At 46.3% G+C, this 22,701-nt stretch overlaps 1 protein-coding gene across 9 annotated transcripts in view; it reads left to right on the forward strand.

Moving 5' to 3' along the window:
* The first annotated feature begins 3,029 nt into the window (after window positions 1-3,029).
* NINL (ninein like) overlaps window positions 3,030-22,701 on the forward strand; it is a 90,129-nt gene continuing 70,457 nt past the window's right edge. For 5 of the 9 annotated variants that reach the window (XM_088844317.1, XM_088844316.1, XM_088844321.1 and 2 more), the window contains exon 1: window positions 3,038-5,628. The gene's annotated coding sequence lies outside the window, so the exon portion shown is untranslated. Of the gene's footprint in view, window positions 5,629-22,701 lie in introns of all 9 variants that reach the window. The other 4 variants (XM_088844320.1, XM_088844322.1, XM_088844323.1 and 1 more) reach the window with 4 other exon arrangements.

Genomic DNA, 22,701 nt, shown 5'->3' on the forward strand with positions numbered 1-22,701 from the left:
AATCTTGGTGGGACTCAAACAACAAGGACTTACCAGTGGAACTTCAGATAGTGACGTAAATAACAGCTCCGGACACCAGGACGATTGGCACACAGCAAAGGAGGACTATTACTGGATGGCCTGGACAGACGGTCCTCAGGGTGTCTTCTCCAAAGTGATCAGGCTGGAGTGCAGCTGTGATGAATGGATCGACTCAAGCAGATAGAAACCTTGCATGTCAAAAACACAAAGGCAAGAGTGCCAAGGGCACTCTCAAGAGGCAGCCAGTACATGGCTTTGCTGGAGTCAGGGCTTCATGGGACAAAAGATAGAAGCTGGAAAGGTGCACTGGGATGTCTGAACAACCCTGGACTAGGGTTTGTGAATCTAGATTCACCTGCCTGGTAAATGTGGAGCCGTCGAAGCCTTGAGTAAAGGAATACATGGTTATGGGATGTTTGTCATTTGTCAAAACACATACATTGAAGGAGAAACATTGGGAGGTACAGGCTTTGGGTGTAACCTGATAAGGCGCATCTTATGTTGTGAGTGGTCTTCAGAACTCTAGAGCCCTAGTTTCTCCCTCTCATACCTTAAGGTTACGCGGATCCCCACCCAACATGTCCTGAATGTTCTTTCTCTTGCATCATTGTGCATGCATGCTTGGTTACTTCAGTGGTGTCCAACTCTGTGATCCTATGGACTGTAGCCCGCCAGGCTCCTCTATCCATGGGATTCTCCAGGTGAGAATACTGGAGTGGGTTGCCATGCCCTTCAGGGGATCTTTCCGACCCAAGGATTGAACCCTCGTCTCTTATGTCTCCTGCATTGGCAGGTGGGTTCTTTATCACTAGCACCACCTGGGAAGCCCCTTGCATCATTAGTCTCTCCAGACATTAAGCATGCCCTAGAGACAGACAGCGGAGAAGGCAATGGCAAGCCACTCCAGTACTCTTGCCTAGAGAATCCCATGGATGGAGGAGCCTGGTGGGCTGCAGTCCGTGGGGTCGCTATGGGTCGGACACGACTGAGCGACTTCACTTTCACTTTTCACTTTTACACACTGGAGAAGGTAATGGCAACCCACTCCAGTGTTCTTGCCTGGAGAATCCCAGGGACGGGGGAGCCTGGTGGGCTTCCGTCTACGGGGTCACACAGAGTCGGACACAACTGAAGTGACTTAGCAGCAGCAGCAGCAGAGACAGACAGACTGAAACTGTTTCTCATAGGACAAGATTACAAACTAACCAATAAGAATTTGGGGTTAATTTTTCTTCTAAATCCATACTGTGGGTAAGATGATGTCTTTCTAAAAGAAAGCACTGGAATCTACCACTGAGCCCAATTTCTGGTTAAATTGAAACAATACTCAGTTTGAAAAACAATTACAATCAATATTCCACTAGCAAGTAATGGTGAGAACAGAACACCTCATTTCTCCCTAAAGTGTTGGGTAACGTTTCAACTTCATCTTCCACCTAAGCAAGATAAGCTGGAAATGTTTCTGATTTTTTGAATACGGCCTTTAGTTAATAGTAATGTAGTGATGTTAAATTCCTGGTTCTGTTAACCATGACTGTATTAGATGTTAATTTTATGGGAACCTGGGTGAGAAGTATATGGAAACTCTCTGTACTATTTTTGCAAGTTTTCTATAAATATAATGCTAATTCAAAATAAAAAATTTTAAAGTAGGAGAGCCACATGGATGTGGGGAGTCAGCTTTTGGACAGGAATCTGCTCTCCACTCCCTACCATGGGTTGCCAGCGTCTGAAATAAAGCAAACTTTCCTTTCCACTCACCATGGTTTTTGAGCAGCAAGCAGCAAGACTCCTACTTTCAGTTACAGTAAGACATACCCATGGGCATTTATTTACTTACATATTTAAGACATCTGATTCTTTTATTTATTTAAGCTGTGTTTTGTCTTAGTTGCGGCATCTTTGTTGCAGCACTCAGGCTGTTCAGGGGCCTCTCTGCAGTTGCAGAGTGTAGGCTCAGTGGTTGCAGGCTCCACGGCCTGTGGGATCGTAATTCCCAAAGCAGGGATGGACCCAGTGCCCCCCTGCACTGTAAGGTGGATTCCTAACCACTGGACCACCAGGGAAGTCCTCCCACTAGCATTTAATTTTTAAATATCCAAGGTGGAGGATTCCTGGTCTCCCTGCCTCCCTCAGATAAGTAGCCACTGATTAGCTCATTTAAACATGATGCATGCTTGTTGGACTTCCTGGGTGGTACAATGGTAAAGAATCTGCTAGCCAATTTGGAGACAAAAGAGACTCAGGTTCAGTCCCTGGGTCAGGAAAATCCCCTGTAGGAGGAAATGACAATCCACTCCAGTATTCTTGCCTGGAAAATTCCATGGACAGAGGAGCCTGGTGGGAGACAGTCCATGGGGACACAAAGAGTCAGATATGACTTAACACATATGCTTGTCCAGTGATTATTTTTAAAATTTCTAGTTTACAGATGAGGAAACTGAGGAAACCAGAGGTTAAATGACTGGGTGGTTCACAAACAGCAAGTATATGGAACTATGATTCCCATGTTGTTATTGCTGTTATTCAGTCACTAAGTCGTGTCCAACTCTTTGTGACCCCACGGACTGCAGCATACCAGGCTCCTCTGTCCTCCCAGAGTTTGCTTAAATTATATCCATTATATGTACAGCTTTGACATACTCCTTTCCCAATTTTGAACCAGTCCACTGTTCCATGTCCAGTTCTAACTGTTGCTTCTTGAGCTGCATACAGGTTTCTCAGGAAGCAGGTGAGATGGTCTGGTATTCCCATCTCTTTTAAGAATTTTCCACAGTTTGTTGTGATCCACACAGTCAAAGGCTTTAGCATAGTCAATGAGGCAGAAGTAGATGTTTTTCTGCAATTCTTTAGGTTTTTCCATGATCCAGCAGATGCTGGCAATTTGATCTCTGGTTCCTTTGCCTTTTCTAAATCCAGCTTGAACGGTTGAAAGTTCTTGGTTCACACACTTTTGAAGCCCAACTTGAAGGATTCTGAACATTACTTTAGCATGTGAAATGTGCAGTTGTGCAGTAGTTTGAACATTCTTTGGTACTTCCCTTCTTTGGGATTGGGGCAAAGGAAAATACAATCTGTCACTGCTTCCACTTTTTTCCTTCTATTTGCCATGCAGTGATGGGACCAGATGCCATGATCTTAGTTTTTTAAACACTGAGTTTCAAGCCAGCTTCTTCACTCTTCTTTCACACTCATCAAGAGGTTCTTTAGTTGCTCTTTGCTTTCTGCCATTAGTGTGGTATCATCTTCATATCTGAGGTTGTTGATATTTCTCCTGGCATTTTGCATGATGTGAACTGAACTGAACTCTGCATATAAGTTAAATAAGTTAAATAATAAGACCTTGGAGAAGGCAATGGCACCCCACTCCATTCCTCTTGCCTGGAAAATCCCATGGACGGAGAAGCCTGGTAGGCTGCACTCCATGAGGTCGCTAAGAGTTGGACACGACTGAGCGACTTCACTTTCACTTTTCACTTTCATGCATTGGAGAAGGAAATGGCAACCCACTCCAGTGTTCTTGCCTGGAGAATCCCAGGGATAGGAGAGCCTGGTAGAAGGCCGTCTATGGGGTCGCACAGAGTCAGACACGATTGAAGCGACTTAGCAGCAGCAGCAGCGGCAGTAAGACTTTGAACACCCTGGACCTACTCCTTTCCCACTTTTGAACCAGTCCATTGTTCCATGTTCAGTTCTGTTGCTTCTTGACCTACGTACAAGTTTCCCAGGAGACAAGAAAGGTGGTCTAGTATTCCCACCTCTTGAAGAATTTTCCACAGTTTGTTGTGATCCACACAGTCAAAGGTTTTAACATAGTAAAAAACTCTTACTCCTTGGAAGGAAAGTTATGACCAACCTAGATAGTATATTAAAAAGCAGAGACATTACTTTGCCGACAAAGGTCCGTCTAGTCAAGGCTATGGTTTTTCCCGTGGTCATGTATGGATGTGAGAGTTGGGCTGTGAAGAAAGCTAATTGCCGAAGAATTGGTGCTTTTGAACTGTGGTGCTGGAGAAGACTCTTGAGAGTCCCTTGGACGGCAAGGAGATCCAACCAGTCCATTCTAAAGGAGATCGATCCTGGGTGTTCATTGGAAGGACTGACGCTAAAGCTGAAACTCCAATACTTTGGCCACCTCATGTGACGAGTTGACTCACTGGAAAAGACACTGATGCTGGGAAGGATTGGGGGTGGGAGGAGACGGGGACAGCAGAGAATGAGATGGCTGGATGGCATCACTGACTCTGTGGACATGAGTTTGAGTGAACTCCGGGAGTTGGTGACAGACAGGGAGGCCTGGCGTGCTGTGATTCATGGAGTTGCGGAGAGTCGGACACGACTGAGCGACTGAACTGAACTGAATGTAGAAGTAGATTTTGGGGGGAATTCTCTTGCTTTTTCCACGATCCAGCAAATATTGGCAATTTGATCTCTGGTTCCTCTGTCTTTTCTAAACCGAGCTTGTACATTTGAAAGTTCTCAGTTCATATACTGCTGAAACCTAACTTGAAGGATTTTAAGCATAACCTCGCTGGCATATGAAATGAATGCAATTGTACATTAGTTTAAACATTCTTTGGCATTGCCCTTTTTGGAACTGGACTGAAAACTGACCTTTTCCAGTCCTGTGGCCAGTGCTGAGGTTTCCAAATTTGCTGACATATGGAGTGCAGTACTTTAACAGGATCATCTTTTAAGATTTTTAATACCTCAGCTGGGATTCTGTCACCTCCAGTAGCATCATTTGACATCAAATTTATTCTCCCACTGGTGAGTGAGAGAGAACCCAAGCAAGCAGAGAGTAAGGAACAGGAGAGGAAAGACAGTCTTCACTCTGGCAGCACACACCCTTGGGAATTTAGGGGAATTTCCATCAAGTGGAATCGACCAGGGTCTTGGCAGCTTGACCACCTTGGCATGGCTTGACTTTCTGCTGGTCCCTCCCCGTCTGGGAAAGGTCACAGGCACATCGTAAAGGCTCTGGCATCACTCAGAGCATGGTCCTCAACTTGGGTCTGGGGTGTGTTGCCTGGCTTGCTTCCAAAAGAGGATGCTAGACCGAGACCTGCGAACAGGGGTGCATTGCTCACAGAGATCAGCAAGGTCAGCCCCTGGGTTCATCCCTTGAGGCTCTAAAGTTTCCCAAGATGTTCCCGGGGCTGCGCGTAGCCACCTCGTCAGTTAGGATCCCCACCCAGCCGACTCCCGACGGGGTCCCACCCACTGCGGGCCCGCCCACCGACCCCACCCACTGGGCACGGGCCACGCCCCCCGGCCTCCTTGAGGTGGGCCCCGCCCCTGGCTTTGCCTCGCCGCGGAGGGTCCCGCGGTCTCTGGCCCCGCCTCTCCGCCCTGCCGCGCCCCTCCGGCTCCGCCTCTAAGTTGGGGCCCGCCCCCGGCTCAGGCTCCGCCTCTCCTGGTCCCGCCCAGGCCTCGGCCCTCGGTGCCCCGCGCGGGGAGTAGCCTTCGCGCCTGCAGGCGCTGGGGAGAACGGCTCGAGGGCCTCCAGACCCAAAGAGCGGCGGCGAGACGCGGGTAGGAGCGGAGCGCACGCCCGCGCCCTTGGCCTGTCCCCGCGCGGGCGGGACCCGAGACGCACCAGCCCAGGTGAGCCAGGCGCGGGGGGTGGTCGCGCACCCGGGGGCGTACAGTGGCGGGCGCCTCGCTCTGCCCCCGGGCCTGGGGGCCCCTGGGGCAGTCCGGAGGGAACTCGCTTCCCTGGAGACCCTGGGGCGCGGGGCGGCTTCGGTAGAGCCAGGCCCTTTCGCGGTTCGCGTCTGGGTTGGCGCTCCGGGACCTTGGCTCAGGTGGCCGGCGGGCGATCGGCTGGGGTCCCGAGGCGGCCGGGCCGGTCCCCTAGGCGGCTGCTGGCGTCGTTACTGCTCGGGATGAGCTCTGAGTAAGATCACCTCACTGTACAGAAGCTCTGCTTCCTACCTGCTTCCTTTTGCTGTATTACCAATTTGCTCTTGGAAAAATTGTTAGAAATAAGGACTCACGCTCTGGGGCGGAAAAGTCTGTTATGAGTTTTGTCTGCTGTGAGTAGCTTTTGCAGAAGCGCGGCTTTCCTCCCGCCGGTGAGCTCAGTCGCGGATCCCATGAATCGTACTGGTAACTGGAAACTCCGTGTTGAGCTGTGTATTTGCACAAGATGGAAGTGAGGAAGGTCGCTCGGTTCCTTTCTGCTCCTGGAGACTTAGGCCGAGCTGTGGAACGGCCCCGAGGGTGGTGGTGCAAGGGAGGTGGGGTTGGGGGCGAGAACTGGGGAGCCGGTGGTCTTGTGATGGTCCAGGCTGGAGGGTCCAGTGATGCTCGCGGTCCCACCGCCAGCACTGTCAACAGGACGCAGCGACGGTAAGCTGCTCTTGAGGGACTGCTGCTGAGATTATAGTTCAGGTTCAATAAGTAAAAAGTAGATAATCGTTTTTGCAGAATGGTAAAATAACCAGCCATCTCCAAAGCACCTGAATCTCAGATAACATTTTACATCTTCAAACTAGGAGAATAGTTTATCGAAAAGTTAGGGTTTTAACATTTTTTAATTGAGTAATTTATCTTATTTACCTTTTCTTTTTGACCACTCCGCTTGTGGGATTTGAGTTCACCTGACTAAGGATCCAACCTGTGCCACCTTCCTGGAGTCCTAACCACAGGACCACCAGAGAATTCTGTTCAGTTGAGGAGTTTATATCAACTTTGATGGATAGCTGTTTTTCTGTAGCTCATGTTTACCCCAGACATGGGGGTTTGCAGGGCTGCTGGGAGGTGGATGAGCTGCATCGTTGTGCTCAACATGCTGGGGATGCATCCTTTAGTGTTACAGCAGTACCCTTACACATGAACCTTCAAGTGGTGAACTGTCAAAGATGCACATGTGCGTCCCATCACCATCAGGCAGAAGGGAAATTGCAGGTTGTCCTCCATCTGTTGCTGATGATCCTTCAGGTCAACCATCTCCCACCTCCTTTAGTCAGTAACCCTTCTTGCTTGTTCGCTCCATGCCAGCCCCTGTGTGCTAGCTGTTGTACTGTAGTTTCTCAAGGTACTGTACTGTAAGATTAAAAATGTTTTCTTAATTTTTTTGTGTTTATTTCATTTGTGTGAAAAGTATTCTCAACCGACTATAGTAGAGTACCATAGAGCCGATTTTGTTAGTTGGGTAGCAGTCTAACTTTGTTGGACTTTCAAACAAATTGGCTTTAAGGACATGCTCTTGGAATGGAGCTCGTTCATATGTAGGGGACTTACTGTAGTTTGATTCTGTGTCTTGAGTCCTTACGAACATCTGGTGGTGGGAAATAGAGTACCAGAAGAGTTCTAACTGTGAGTATTCAAGGTGTTCAGATCCTGCCCCATTATGGTGAGTGGCTTTAGGTGCTGGTTACTGGATGGTTTGCTGCTTTTTTTTTTTTGAAGTTGGCGCATGTGGTGTTTGGGGCATGTGATAAATCCTCTATGTTCTTTCTACGCTGGACACTTAACTTTGGATCTTGCCACAAACAGGCAGTTGCTGAACATCTCTCTCCTTCCCTGACTCAAGATAGGTCTAGAAGAAGGAGGTAAAAACAGTGTCTGGCGTGCCTTGAAGTAGAAGTTTCAGAGGTGGAGTCAGTTGAGTAGCATGGCTTCTGACTGAAGAAATAGTGCCCTCCAACTTGGAAGAGTGTTTCCAGTGCCCAGGCCACTTTCCCGTCTGATTCCGTGGTCATTCCCTAAAAAATTGAGTGGCAGTAGCTGTAACTGGACTTTAGGTTTGAACTTAGCTTAGACCTTGGCTTCAAGTATGAATTAGGAATTCAGGCTCAAGGCCAGCAATTTGGTTAATCACAAGCAGGAGGCCAGACTCTACCTGGAGCTATTTGTCGGGTGGTGGTAGCAGAAGGTTTTCCTTTCCCCATCCCCGAGGTGACCTTGAGCCCCCTGGTGCGACTTCTCCGCCAAAGGATTCTGACTGTCAGCATCGTTTGGTTTGTGAACCAAGGGACCAAAGGGTTCTTTTGGGCATTCTGTATTTTTAGTTTCTTGGTGGCAGTTGGACTTTGCATCTGCTCTGATAGTTCCACTTTTCTTTCTCAACTCTGGATGGCTCTTCCTTAAACTTGGGGGCTGAGGTGCAGGCTTTGGGCGGGCTTGTGTGGCTCACTGCACAGGCGGTGTGTCCCTGGTACCTGGGCCCCATGCCACGCTGAGCTACTGTCAGAAATGGAGCCGATTCTCTTGGTGATTTATGTTTAAATTGTGGCGAAGCACTCACTGTGGGCCAGGCTCTCTTCTCAGTGCTTTGGGTAAATTCCTTTGGCTGGTGCTCACAGCAGTCTGCTGAGCTGGCCATACTGTGGTTCCCATCTCGAAGACTGGTACTTCACTGCCTCAGTGACAACGTTGTTTCTTTACATTAGAAAGAAAATGAAGGTTTTTCAGTGTTGGTCACTGAAAACCAAAAAAAAACCCATGAAGCTGTGACTAACATGATCTGTCTAGTCATCCCAAGTGCGGGACAAGAGAGGAAGTGTCAGCCCAGTTCCATCTGTGAACAGGAGTGTGGATGGCTGAATAAGCTGGCCTTGCGTTCTATGGGCCGCCTAGATGCACGCGTCCTCGGGAGCAATAACAGCTAGCAACAGTAGCAGAAGAGCTGGAGTGTAGGAGTGTGGTTCCCACCCGGTGGTGGGATTGCTCTCAGGGTCACAGATGGAGTGAATTCAAGAGCCAGCATCACATCAGGTAATAACACACTCACAGATTTGGAGTTCAGTTTCAGGGCACACCGGTTACCTTGGTGGCTCAGACGGTAAAGAATCCGCCTGCAGTGCGGGAGGTCTGGGTTCGATCGCTAGGTTGGGAGGATCCCCTGGAGAAGGGAACCACTGCCCACTCCAGTGTTCTGGCCTGGAGAATTCCATGGACAGAGGAGCCTGACAGGCTACAGTCCATGGAGTCGCAAAAAGCAGGACATGACTGAGCGACCTTCACTCTCTCACTTCAGGGCACAGGAATTTTGTAAATGGTTGTGAATTCTCTAACAACCAAGATAGTCTGCTCAGTGGAGAGTTTGATGAGCAGGCTGTCATACCCCATACCTGGAGCATCTCCACCCGCCCTGCGCTCAGGGGGCCCGAGGTGCCGCCCTGTTCTAGCCACCTGGCCTCTGGCTTCTGGCTGCGTTCCCGGAAGTGGGCAAAGCCAAGTAAAAGTGAGCAGCGTCACTGGTTCTCCAGCTGGGGCCAGACGACAGAGCCGGGGACAGACCAGACTCCTCCCCTCACGCTGTGATAACAGGGAGGGCGGTGTGGCCCTCAGTAGGGTGACACTGCTGACTGTAGCCACCACTGAGCCCCCTGGGCCCAGGTGACTGAGTCTGTGGTTTGGCTCCTGAGAAAGCCGCTGCTGTCTGAGGACCTAGATGAAGAAAGGGACAGGGCGAGTTTGCCCCTGGACTGGGCCACTGTCTGCATCGATGCCCTGTGCTCGCTGCTGGTCGCACTCTAACAGGTCGTTCGCAAGGGTCTACAGAGTTCATCAGCCGTGGTTGGTCCTGCTCTGTGGCAAGAAAGCAACGACAGAGCTGGTAGTTACGTGCAGCAGTGTGACTGCAAAATTAAGCAGTTCTTGATACAGTTTAATTCTTTCTGAATACTCATTATTTCAAGTTGAACACACAAAATAAGGTGTTGACTGCCCTGCTGTGGATGCCCCTTAACTAAGTGACTGATCAAAGTTACAGTCCCAGATAACCTCCTGATAAGAGGTGCAGAGAAGGACACCACCTTGCCTGGGGTATTGCTGCGGTAACCTGAATCTCCTGTGGGAGACAAACTACATTTGAGTCACAGTCTACAAAGTAACTGGCCTCTGGCCTCTTTTCTGGGTATGCTGGGTCTTCGGTTGCTGCTCGGGCTTTTCTCTGGTTGCGGCGCGCAGGTTTCTCACTGCAGTGGCCTCTCGGAGCACAGGCTTGAGGGCGTGCGAGCTTCAGCGGCTGCTGCATGTGGGCTCTAGAGCGCAGGCTCAGTTTGTGGTGCGCGGGTTTAGTTGCTCCGCAGCACGTGTGACCTTCCTGGATCAGTGATCGAACCTGTCTGTGTCTCCTGCATTGCCAGGCGGATTCTTTCCCACTGAGCCGTCAGGGAAGCCCTGACCTCTGTACTCTTGAACTTTCAGGGTCAAGAAACACAAAGAAAGACCGAGGAGCTATTCCAGTTGAAAGAGCGCTAAGGGATCTGAGAACTATATACAGTGCTTAACTGTGGGCTGGACTGGGGGAGGTTAGCGGTAAAGGACATTATCGGGTCAGTGGGCAAAATTTGAGTGTGAAGGTGGATGGGCCAATAATATGCTAGCAATATCATGTTTCCTGAGTCTGATAACTGTGCTGTGACCATGTCCTTGTGTTTGTAAATACATATGGAAGTAGGGGGTTGACCAAAAAGTTCGTTTGGGTTTTTCTGTTACGTCTTGTGAAAAGCCTGAATGAACTTTCCGGCCAACTCTATAAGTAGGGATAAGACGGCACATAGTCTTAAACTTCATGGGGAAAGGGGGAGGGGAGAAAATGATCATATGGACGTATGATCAGTGGGGTAAAGTGAAAGCGAGTCATTGCTGAAGTTAGCTAGGCAGAGAGTGTTGGCGAATTCTTTGTACTGTTCTTGGAACTTCTCTATGCATTTGAAAGTGCATCAGAATAAAAAGTTACAAAACCAAATGTCTGCCCTGGATTCACTGCAATGTAAAAATCTGCTACTGATAAAAGCTTAGAATATTTCATCTTTTCTAAGATGCATTTTTTTCATCTTCTCACTTCTCTGAATTTGGGTTGAATTATTATTTTTTTTAATTGTTGTTGTTGTGCTGGGTCTCCGTTGCTGCACACCTGCTTTCTCTAGTTGAGGTCCACGAGGCCTGCTCTTCATGGAGGTGCACGGCTGTCTCGCTGCACGAGGCCTGCTCTTCATGGAGGTGCACGGCTGTCTCGCTGCAGTGGCTGCTCCTGTCGTGGGGCACAGGCTTTATGTTCACAGGCCTCAGTAGTTGCAGCATGCGGGCTTGGTGGTTGTGGCACAGGGGCTTAGTTGCTCCGTGGCATGTCACATCTTCCCAACTCAGGGACTGAATATGTGTCCCCTGCATTGGCAGGCAGATTCTAATCCACTGGACCACTAGGGAAGTCCTTGCGGGTGCATCTTATGATCAGCACTGTCTTAGAATTCATTGTGTCACGTTTTGACAGCAGTTTTCCTTTCCTTGTCCTTTGTCTTAGCATCAGGGGCCCCTCGGGTTTGATGCACTGTGGTATTCTCTCTGGGCTCCCCGGCGGCTCAGACAGTAAGGTGTTCTCCCTGGCTGTGTTGTTTGAACAGGTGGGGAAAGGAAGCTGGTGCTTTGAGTAGCTGTGTCTGTCAAGTTTTGCTCACAGGAAGCTTTACTCAGCCAGTGTCTTTGCCCCAGGCCAGATATCTAGCTGCCTTTGCTCATTTCCACCTCTGTGCCAGCTAGGTATTTCAAACTCAACACATTCCAGGCTGGATTTCTGTCTTCACCTCAACCCCCAAACTGCTCTTCCTCTCCATTCCTGTCTCGGAGTGGAACCTGACTTTTAGCCAGAGTTGGCTCAAAATGGGCCCCTGAGAGGAGCGCAGGGACCCATCAGTGCTTACAGAGATGGGCTGTGGGTGCATCCCTGTCTCACTGGGACACAGGCTGCTTTTAGACTGCCTGGTTTTTGTCTTTGGGCTGCAAATATTTGTGCGTCGTTTCTGCCATTTGTCAAATGAGGATATTTTCCCCGTCTATCAAGATAATGGACAAGCAAGTTCAGTAACCATAAAACTCTGAAATCCTGTGACTTAAAACAGGAGAGCACTTTAGGAAGACTTTTATAGCATCATTCAAAGTTAGCTCCCACGAAGCAGACCTGCTCTGAGCTCCCGTGTGAGTGAGGGCAGGGGTGTGGGCAGCCCTGACTCCCAGCACTTCATCCCAGGCTTCTTTGCCATACAGAGTCCGGTTCCTGAGTGAGTCAGGATGGTGGTGGTTTTACACCAGATGCTGGCAGGCGCCACCAGGAGCAGGGCCGTTTTATAGAACTGGCCGTGCCTGGTGCTCCCAGGGTCCTCTCCACCCTGGGGCCACTGGTCAGTGTTGCTGGAACTTGTGTGGCATCGTATTGTCTCACTAGTCTTGAACCGCTCATGTGTCAGACTTGGGCATGGCTCCGTCTGAATCTTTTTAGCACCGTTTGGTTTAGGAAACTGCATCAGCTCAGGATGGTAACATTTTACTATTTTGTTTGGCATGGACTTCAAGCAACTGCAATAGCAAAATACAGTGATTTCCCCAGGGCCTGGTTTCTTCACTGCTGTGTTTTGTCTGCATTTTGGGTGATAACTTCTTGGCATTTTTTTGCAGTAATTTTGCTTATCTGTCTGCTTCTGGCTGTGCTGGGCCTTTTTCTCTAGTTGCAGTGCGCAGGCTTCTCCCTGCCGTGAGTTCTCTTGTGCACAGGCTCTGGGGCGTGCAGGCTTCAGTCGTTCAGGTGTGTGGGCGGGCTTAGTTGTTCTTCCCGCATCAGGGATGGAACCCATGTTGCTAGTGGACTCTTTACTGCTGAGCCACCAGGGAAGCCCACTTCTTGGCATCTCTGAGTCTGCTGCGGGGCCACTGAGTTGTTGGTGTTGACAGTGACCTTTGCAGCAGGCTCATTCTTCAGAAGGAGAAACCCAGGGTTTCTGAGTTTTGCTGAATTCTGCAGACTTTTAAATATGTGTAGAGAGCAAAGATCAGCAATTTTCTGTGATTTGCCTTTAGGCGCTTAACGGCTTGGCTGGAATTTAAGATAAGAAATTTGGATAACAGTGAGCAGGGGCAAATTGTTCCTAGGGTTTTCTAAATAGATTTTGTAGTCTTTGTTATTTTATTCTCTTGTGTTCTTTATTGCCAACACAAAATGAGAAAGGTTCTGGCAAAGGGAAAGTTTCTTAACAGATGAATAGAAATGGACTGGGACACAGAGTGTTTGGTTAAAGTAAAGCTTTTAATTTGGGGGACTATCCAAGTTAATGTTCTTTCCTTATAATTAGGTTTTCTAATATAAAATTCTTGCATAACATTAGGGCTTTCTTGGTTTGGTTTAGAGCTAGAAGGACGTTTTCTCCTATATTCTGGATTTCAGATTCCTGAACTTATTCATGGAAAAACTTTTTTTTTTTGATATTCAAAACCGCTTTGTGGGTTTCTATGCTCTCAGTAGGCACGGGGCAGGACGGAAAGGTTGGTAGGTTTGTGTAGTTAGACCTCAGTATGTGTTCACTCACCAACTCTGTGACTTTGAGCAAATTACTTAATCTCTCTATGCCTTGGTTTCCTTGCTTTTAATATAAGGATGATAATATATATACATACATCCATGGATGATAACGGCACCTCCCTCACAAGGTTAAATTCCTCAGTTTTAGGAACGTGCCCATTAAAAGATGAGTGCTCAAGAAACACTAGTTTTGTATCATCAAAAGTTTATTTAGCGAGAGCGAGCATCCTGTGGAGGTGTCAAAGGTCCAGACACCTCTCCTGTGGCTCTGACTGTCTGCAGAAAGTAGACTCCAGTGCCTGCACTGCTGGGAGCAGGGCTTTAAGAAAATCTCCTGGAGCCCTTTTTACTTTTTCTCTGTCAACGTTTAAGGTCAGTTGACTGAAATAAAAATAAATTGCAACAGTTATCCTACAAAGAGAAACTACTCAGAATGGCAAAATAGGCAAACATTTCAAAAAATGATAAACACAGATTAAGTTTAAGGAAAGAATATATTCACCAGGACGCTGTCATTACCCTGCAGGCCCTGTCCTCATTGCCTCCTCTGGAGGAAAGCATCATGTGGAGTTGAAATGTGTACTAGATTTCTGCTTTGTTCTGCTAATTTCTGCAGTTTTTTGCTTTTGTTTTCTTTAAAGATGAGGTTTGTGCGGTGATGCAGTTTACAGGTCTGTCTGTTTTCACTGCTGTCGAAAGCATACACCTGGTGACTTCCCTGGCAGTCCAGTGTTAAAACTCTGCTTCCAGTGCAGGGGGCATGGGTGCCATCCCTGCCTGGTTGAGGAACTAAGATCCTTCCTGCTGGGCTGTGTGGCCAAAAAAAAAGAAAGAAAAATACACCTGGTGTGCTGAGCTGTTCCCTCTGGTTAAGCTTCTAGTTTTTTCCTGAGCAGTTAGGAACTTTCACATAGCATTCTACAAAAAGTTTTAGGCTTCCTCTTGTCTTTCTCTTTGAATACGAAAGCACATCCCATGGTTTTTTCTTCCAGTCCCTCCACTGCCTCTTTATGTGGCGGGTGGGATGGGTGTGCAGTGGGGTGTCTGACCAGAACACCCTCAGGGGCCCCTCCCTGGGAGGCGGGTGGGGGCATCAGCTCTCGCCTCCCCGCCTCCGCCCCGGGCCAGGGAGGTGGAGCCAGCTCAAGCTACCTGGGTGGAGACCTGTTGTCTGTTTCTTTAATGATTAGTGAGAGGTGGAGTATTTCCTGCCACTTCAGTAAACAAGGCTGTCACAGCCATCAGCAATTCCAGCCCTCCAGATGTGAATTTCTGAACTCCAAGGGCACCCGCGGAAGAACACTGCCTGCAGTGAGGCAGCCATGAGGTTGCACCACTCCCTACGGTGAGCACTTAGGAAACTCAGGATGTGAAGAAACATAGGACACTGACCCCAGACAGCTGAGATGCGTGTGAGAGAAATGATTTCAGTGGGCCCAGACTCTTGCATCTTCTCATATGTAGAGAAGTGCTAAATTTCTTGAGATATCTGTTTTTCTTTAATTCACAAAAATAACTTTTGATGTTCAGACTACTTGCACTTTGTTGCAAACCTGACACCCTCCCCCCTCCCCCAGGGTTGCTTGAGATTACTTTAGGCTTGAAGTTCTAAAAATTCCCACCAAAAAACCTTAACTCTCGACTTTTAGGTAGTGACTACTTTTTAAGTTGACATTAGCAAGATTGTATCTGTTAAGTGTTCACTTATTTGATGGAGAAAAGCAAGACCATGCCTGTAGGAATCAGCCGGTCTTCCTGGGTATCCTGGGGACATTGCTCTGGCTGGTGTGGAGCCCTGCAGACAGCTGCAGGGGTGCTTTGTGCCGACCTTCTGGTCTGTTCTTGGACTAACGTGTGAGCAAGGAACCGTCACACTAATGCCCACTCACCTCAACACTGGGATCTCAGACATTTTGGAAATGAAACAAAAGGGTTTATCTGAAGTCGCTTCTGGAATTTCTAGCTTTGATAGAGAATCAAACATTGATAAAACTAGCCGGTTCTGTGACCAGTAATAACATTTCTGTAACAAGTGTCCCGGGACCTGCACCCTTGGGTCTGCTCTGCCTGCCTTGCTGCTGGCTGCAGCATGCTCTTGCCTCTTACTTCAGACAGAGAAATGTAGGTTACTCATTTGTTTCTGGAAATGTATCTGCACCCACATCTTTCTTCCACAGTGGTGTCCGGGGAGGAGGTGACCCACCATCTCCGTTTACGGGGGCTGGTCCTGTTCCAGTGCTTCAGAGACTGTGTACAGGCTGCATGTGGGACAAAAGGGAATTGCAGCTTCACAGTCCACACCTTTGTTGCTCAGGTGGGAGGAAGGCTGAGACTCCTTGGGAAGTCGATGACAGACCCTCTGAAGTAAGTTGAAGTGATTTTGTTTGATCAAACTAGCTATATATGCCTTAGCATTTATAAACCTGCAGCAGGATAATGTATTGAAATTCAATATGTATTTCTTCTGTTTTTTCCATTCTAAGATAGTACCAGATCTTGGTGTTCCCTTGTCTCCGGGATTTTTTTTTTTAATTGGAATCAAAGGATAGAGTTGGTTTTTTTTTTAATTGACTGCACCGAGTTTTAGTTGCAGCATGGGGGATCTTTAGAAAGACAATCCTAACATCATCCATCAGGTGAATGACTGGACCCACTGTGGCAGCCCTCACCGGGAACACTGCCCTCCGTGAAACGACAGCCATCCGTGCAGCCGCACCGATGCTGAAAGAAAGAGTCAGCTCAGAAAGGCCATGTGCTGTAAGGTTCCATTTATATGACGTTCTGGAAAAGGCAAGCCTGTGGGGTCAGCAAACCCGGGCAGTGTTAGGACTATTCGAGGTCAGCACATGTTTTTGGTGATGGAACTGTTCTGTGTTCTCATTGTGGTGACAGTTATACAAATCTGTGCCCGTTAAAGCTCTTGGGACCATATATATGCATGCACACATGGGTCAATTTTTGTGTAAGCCGTTTTTTGTTTTTTTTTTAAGGGAGAGAGGTCATTTTTTAAAAACTTCTGCCTTCGGCCCTGTAATATAACCCCCTAGGGGGACTTCCTGGGTACACCAGCATTTAAGTCTCTGAACTCCCAATGCAGGGGGTCAGGGTTTGATCCCTGGTCAGGGAACTAAATCCTGCATGCTGCAATTAAGTTTTTTTTAAATGAAAATAAAATGAGTTTCTTGTAGACTGCATATAGTTGGGTCATATTTTTTTAATCCATTCTAACAGACTCTTTTGATTGGTGTATTTAGACCATTCACATTGAAGGTGATTATTGATATACTTGGATTAATATCTACTCTATTTGTAAAGGAACCTTCCATTCATTGCAGTTATTCTTTGTTACCTTTTAAAAATATACTCCACTCTTTTTTCCTGTCTTCTCTGACTTTAGTGAGAATTTTATATGATTTCATTTTCTCTCTTTTCTTAGCATATCAATTCTTCTTTTGAAAAATAATTTATGGTTGGCCTGGAGTTTGCAGTGTACATTTGCAACTAATCTATGTCCGCTTTCAAATAGCTGTTTCACTTTACAGATAGTGCAGGTACCTCTTAACAGAGTGTTCCCAATTCCTCCTTCCTGTTCCTTATAATGTTGCAGTCATTCATTTCACTCATTCATAAGCTATGATCACCAGCACATTGTTGCTATTTTTATTTTGAACAGTTATATATTGAATCAGTTAATAATAAGAAACGTGAGGGAACTCACAGTGGACTGGGGGTTAGGACTCCATGCTCTCACTGCCGAGTGTGTGGATTCAATCCCCGGTCCGGGAGCGAGGATCCCACAAGCCATGAGGCGTTGCCAAAAACAAAAAGAAAGAAAAAAGAACAAAACACTATTTTACCTTCATTTATTCTTTCTCTATTGCTTTCCCTTTTTAAATTTTGATCTGAATCTCTGACCTATTAGTATATATTATTTCCTTTTTCTCTGAAGAACAACAGTTTTTGCAAGGCAGGTCTCTTGGCAATGTATTCCTTCAGTTTTTGTCTGAGAAAGTCTTTATTTCTTCTTCACTTAGGAAGGATAATTTCTTTGGATATACAGCCATAGGTGGGTGGTTTATTCATTCAACACCTCAGATGTATTACTTCATTTTCTTGCTCGTGGTTTCTGACAAGACAGATGTTATTCTTTACTTTGTTCCTCTGCCAGTGAGGTGGTTTTCCCCCCTCAGGCTTTCCTGAAGGATTTGTCTTTGGGTTTTCTGCAGTTTGAATGTGATGTGCCTAGGTGTTCTTTGGGGATATATCCTGACTGGTTGTTCTCTGAAATTCCTGGACGTGTCCTCTGGGATCTGCCATTAATTTTGGAAAATCCTCAGCCATTGTTACTTCAGATGTTTCTTCTGTTCATTTCTTTGTTTCATCGCCTCGTATTTCAATTATGCATATATTACACCTTTTGTAACTGTCCCACAATTCTTGGATATTCTATTCCTTTTTCTCCCCTTCCCCATTATTTTTTCTCTTTGCTTTTTAGTTTGAGATGTTTCTAGTGATATAAATTAATGCTTACTGAATTCTTTCCTCAGCCATGTCCAGTCTACTGATGAATGTATCAAAGGCGTTCTTTATTTCTGTTACTGTTATTTTTGATTTCTGGCATTTATTTTTGCTTCTTTGTTAGAGTTTCCGTGTCTGCTTATATTGCATGTCCGTTCAGTTGCTTCAGTCACGTCTGACTCTGCAACCCCATAGACGATAGCCTGCCAGGCTCCTCTGTCCATGGGATTTTCCCAGCAAGAATACTGGAGTGGGTTGCCATTTCTTCCTTTAGGGGATCTTTCCAACTCAGGGACCACACCTGTGTCTTCTGCATTGCAGGTGGGTTCTTTACCACCGAGATTCCGAGGAAGCCCCTGCTTATATTACCCATCGGGTTTCTTTGTAGGTTGTCCACTTTTTTCCCTTCACAGCCCCTAGCATATTAATCATAGTTAAACTCTCAGTCTAATAATTGCGAAATCTTTGCCATATCTGAGCCAAGTTCTCATGCCTGCTTTTTCTCAGGCCTCCTCAAGCTCTGCCTTTCCTTGCCCTTAGTTTGACTTGTAACTTTGTGTTGAAAGCTGGACTTGTGGTAGATGTCAGAGGCTTCAGATGCTTCAGGTGTCTTCTGCTGTCTCCTTGTTGTTTCTGGGTTTTCCCAGAAACTCTGTCTGAAACAGAGTCTGTGTCTGGCTTTTCAGAGCCCTGTGCTTGTGGTGGAGAGGTGCTGGGTGAGGGAGGCCTTCCAGTGAGTTAGACTGTTTTTGTGGTCATGAGGTCCTGGATGACTCTGCCCTTCAGAAGTTTCTTAGCTCCCACCCATCCTTTTTTTTTTTTTTTCTTTTTTTTTTCCATCCCAGTTGTAAGACAGGAAGGCTGGCTGGAAGAGGTTCCAGTTGTCAAGTTGCTCTGTGCCCTTCCCCCAAGTCTGATAAGGCTCTGTCTGATAAAACAGTTTATTCTCAGGGAAGAAACACCCTTTGGTATGGATGTTTTTGAAAATGGTTACTTTTCTCTGGGTACATTTCTAAACTGTTAGTTTTCTTCTCTTCCGTGTCTAAATAGTGAAAGTCTAATTCTTTTTTTTTCTCCAGTCTTTATCAAGAAGGCCCCATGGGACTCCTGGAAATAAAACTCATATAAGTGTGTCATCCCCTTTCCCTGTCCCTAGCTGAGGAGTTTTAGGTTTCATCTTGCCACCACTAGCCTCCAGCATTTGTCAACTACTGTTTATGTGGTTCTACCAGTTACTGGCTTTAGGAGGGTTCTGCCCCAGGAAATCTGTGAAACTGAAAAAGCAGTTGTTCTCTCCATTTTTGCTTCGTGTTTTTTGTTGGTCTATTTTTAGGTATATCTCAGTTCAGTTCAGTTGCTCAGTCGTATCCAACTCTTTGTGACTCCATGGATGGCAGCACGCCAGGCTTCCCTGTCCATCACCAACTCCTAGAGCTGGCTCAAACTCGTGTCCATAGAGTCAGTGATGCCATCCAACCATCTCACCCTCTGTCGTCCCCTTCTCCTCCTGCCTTCAATCTTTCCCAGCATCAGGGTCTTCTCTAATGAGTCAGTTCTTCGCATCAGGTGGCCAAAGTAATGGAACTTCAATTTCAGCATCAGTCCTTCCAATAAATATTCAGGACTGATTTCCTTTATAATGGACTGGCAGTCCAAGGGACTCTCAAGAGTCTTCTCCAACATCACAGTTATCAACATCACCACCACAGAATATCAATTCTTTGGCACTCAGCCTTCTTTATGCTCCCAACTCTCACATCCATACATGACTACTGGAAAAATCATAGCTTTGACTAGACGGACCTTTGTTGGTAAAGTAATGTCTCTGCTTTTTAATATGCTGTCTAGGTTGGTCATAGCTTTTCTTCCAAGGAGCAAGTGTCTTTTAGTTTCATGGCTGCAGTCACCATCTGCAGTGATTTTGGAGCCCAAGAAAATAAAGTCTCTCACTGTTTCCATGGTTACCCCATCTATTTGCCATGAAGTGATGGGACTGTGGATGCCATGATCTTAGTTTTTCTGAATGTTGAGCCTTAAGTCAACTTTTTCACTCTCCTCTTTCACTTTCATCAAGAGGCTTGTTAGTTCTTCTTTGCTTTCTGCCATAAGGGTGGTGTCATGTGCATATCTGAGGTTATTTATATTTCTCCTGGCAGTCTTGATTCCAGCTTGTATTTCATCTAGCCCGGCATTTTGCATAATGTACTCTGCATATAAGTTAAATAAGCAGGGTGACAGTATACAGCCTTGACATACTCCTTAGGTATATCTACATTTAGGCTTATTATGTCTTCTTGGTGAGTGGACATTTTGAAATCATTTAATCCCCCTCTTTATCTCTGGTAATTTTCTTCATCCAAAGTCTACTTCTTCTGCTGTTAATACAGTCACTCTGCATAAAGAAATGTCGTTTGTATGGCTTGTTTTACCCATCCTTCTACTAAAACATGAAGTAGATTTCCTGAAGAGAGCATGTATTTGGGTCTGATAGTCCCTCTCTTTTAGTCTGTGCACTTAGACCATTTACATTTAATGTAACCATTAATATATTTGGGTATAAGTCTATCATTTTATTATTTGTTTTCTGTTTGTCCCCTATGTGTGTTTATTGAGGTATAGTTGACATATAACTATTCTCTATATTTTTATTTCTTTCCTGAATTACTTGAATGTTGCTCAGTGTTCCTTTTTTTTTTTTTCTATTTCAATCTTTCCTTCCAGTTTTATTGAGATATAATTGACATACAACACTGTATAAGTTTGAGGACTACAGAATGATTTGACTTACATACATCTTGAAATGGTTACCATAGTAGGTTAGGTGAACACTTATCATTTCATATAGATGCAAAATGAAAAAAAAGAAAAATAGTATTTTTCCTTATTAGAACTGTTGAGATTTACTCTCAACAATTTTCATATATAACATAGAACAGTGTTTATTAATTGTATTTATTGTGTTGTAGATTATATCCCTAGTACTTATTTATCTTACAGCTGGAAGTTTGTACCTTTTTTTCAAAAAATGTATTCTTCGATTAGCTTTATTCCAGTGTTTGCATAAAAATGAGTTGATGTAGAACAGGAAAAGATTTTTGCAAACAACAGAACTTGGTCCTTCCATTTAGTTTGAATTCAGTTGGCTGACTGCATCATTATTAATATCCACCCTCACTAATCATTTTCATCACACACAATATCAAAAGTCTTCTGGTGGCACTTCCTATTTCCCTGGAAGTCTTAAACCGCTTTCATTTACAAAAGAAAGGCAAGGATTTTATCAGCTTATACCCTACTCCATTGGAGACAAAAATACATCCCTCAATTCTCTTGTTTAAATTGTGACTGTTGGAAAACAGTGTCCAAACAAAGAACACAGTATAATCTCTGTATAACAGTAACTTTGCTTCACATTTTTTTCATTAAGAATTATTTTCATTATCTCTCCACAAGGAAGTTATAAAAGTACCTGTAAAAACATTGAAAAGGCTCTTTAAAATCCTGGAATGAAGAATTCTGAAGTATAAATTATGATACATTTATAATTTGCAAATAAAAGAATAAAATAAATTCTACAAGTTGGAATTTATGAATGACTTTGGAAGGAGTTTAACAGAAGGAGCTAAATCATCAGCCCTTAACAATTTTCTGTTTTCATCTCAATTGAATTTTTGACCTGTTGACAGGCACAGTGCACACAGGAACTTGCTTCCGCCTCTAATGATGAAGTCAATCTGAGGGACAGAGATTTGTATCTTGGATGCACCAGGCTCTTCCATGCAACTGACTGGAGTGGCCTTCCCTTATTTTTTCCATCATGTTTTAAGTAAAAGTAAATATACATTTACTGTTGTACATTTAAATGGTACAAGAGGATTTAAAATATTATCAGTAAATATCCTTTTCTCCTATAACCTAGAAAATCTGATGTTTTCCAAATCATCAGTCACATGAATAATTTGCAAAGTGAAGTCAACCTTAGAGTCTGTTCATCTGAAAATTATTCTCAGGATTTCTGGAATACCTTGTTGATTCTCTCATATTTTACCTCTGCTACAGAGGAAAGCCATGTAGTCTTCTTCTCAAACTAACTAGGAAAGCAACTCACACACTCTGCTCAGAGACAACAAGTCCTGGTAACACCGTGTACCCCGTGGATCTGGTCCTGGCCACGGGCAGGGGCTCTGGCATCCACCAGAGACACGGGTGGGTGCCCGGAGCCCAGCCGCGCCCTTCTTGAATGCCTCCGAGCCTCGGGCCAGCTGCGCATCCTTTGAGGAGAGCGTGGCGTGGCCGTAGAGTAAGGAGAGGAGACAGGCATCCTCGAAGAGACGAAGTTGAAACGCTTCTGCCGCCTCTTGCAGGGCCAACTGAAGTCCACACCTCGAGTGAATTTAACACGTATTTCTCTTGCCTGTGAAGGAGCGGGGATGGGGGGAGGAGTGGAGAGGAAAAGGAGACTAAAGAGGAGGTAGACTCTCTCCGCGAGTCTCCGTGAATCTCCTCTGTTCTTCCCTGGTGCTGACTCTTGGGACCTGACTGGTGGCTGGCGTCAGCTCCAGGGAGCTTAGAGACGGCGGGCACGGCTCTCCTGGCCTGGGCGGTGGGAGAGGAGGAGACAGTGTCCCGGGGCAGGGGAAGGGGCGGGAGGGTGGCTGGATTAGAGAGTTGCAGGCGGCAGAGTGGGGTCTTTCTCAGCAGCAGGCGCGTGCCCTTCTGGAGCGCGCGGATCGCCTGCACGAGCGCATGTCTCCGGCGAGCCCGTGGATGGGAGGACGCGCCTGGACCTGGGCCGGTGGGCGGGCGGCGGGAGCCGGGCTCGCCGGGCGCCCCTCGGTGTTTCGGGCCCGTGGCGG

The sequence above is a fragment of the Moschus berezovskii genome, chromosome 15, assembly GCF_049115385.1.
Source record: "Moschus berezovskii isolate FMDL1 chromosome 15, NW_MosBer_1.0, whole genome shotgun sequence".
Lineage (NCBI taxonomy): Eukaryota > Metazoa > Chordata > Mammalia > Artiodactyla > Moschidae > Moschus > Moschus berezovskii.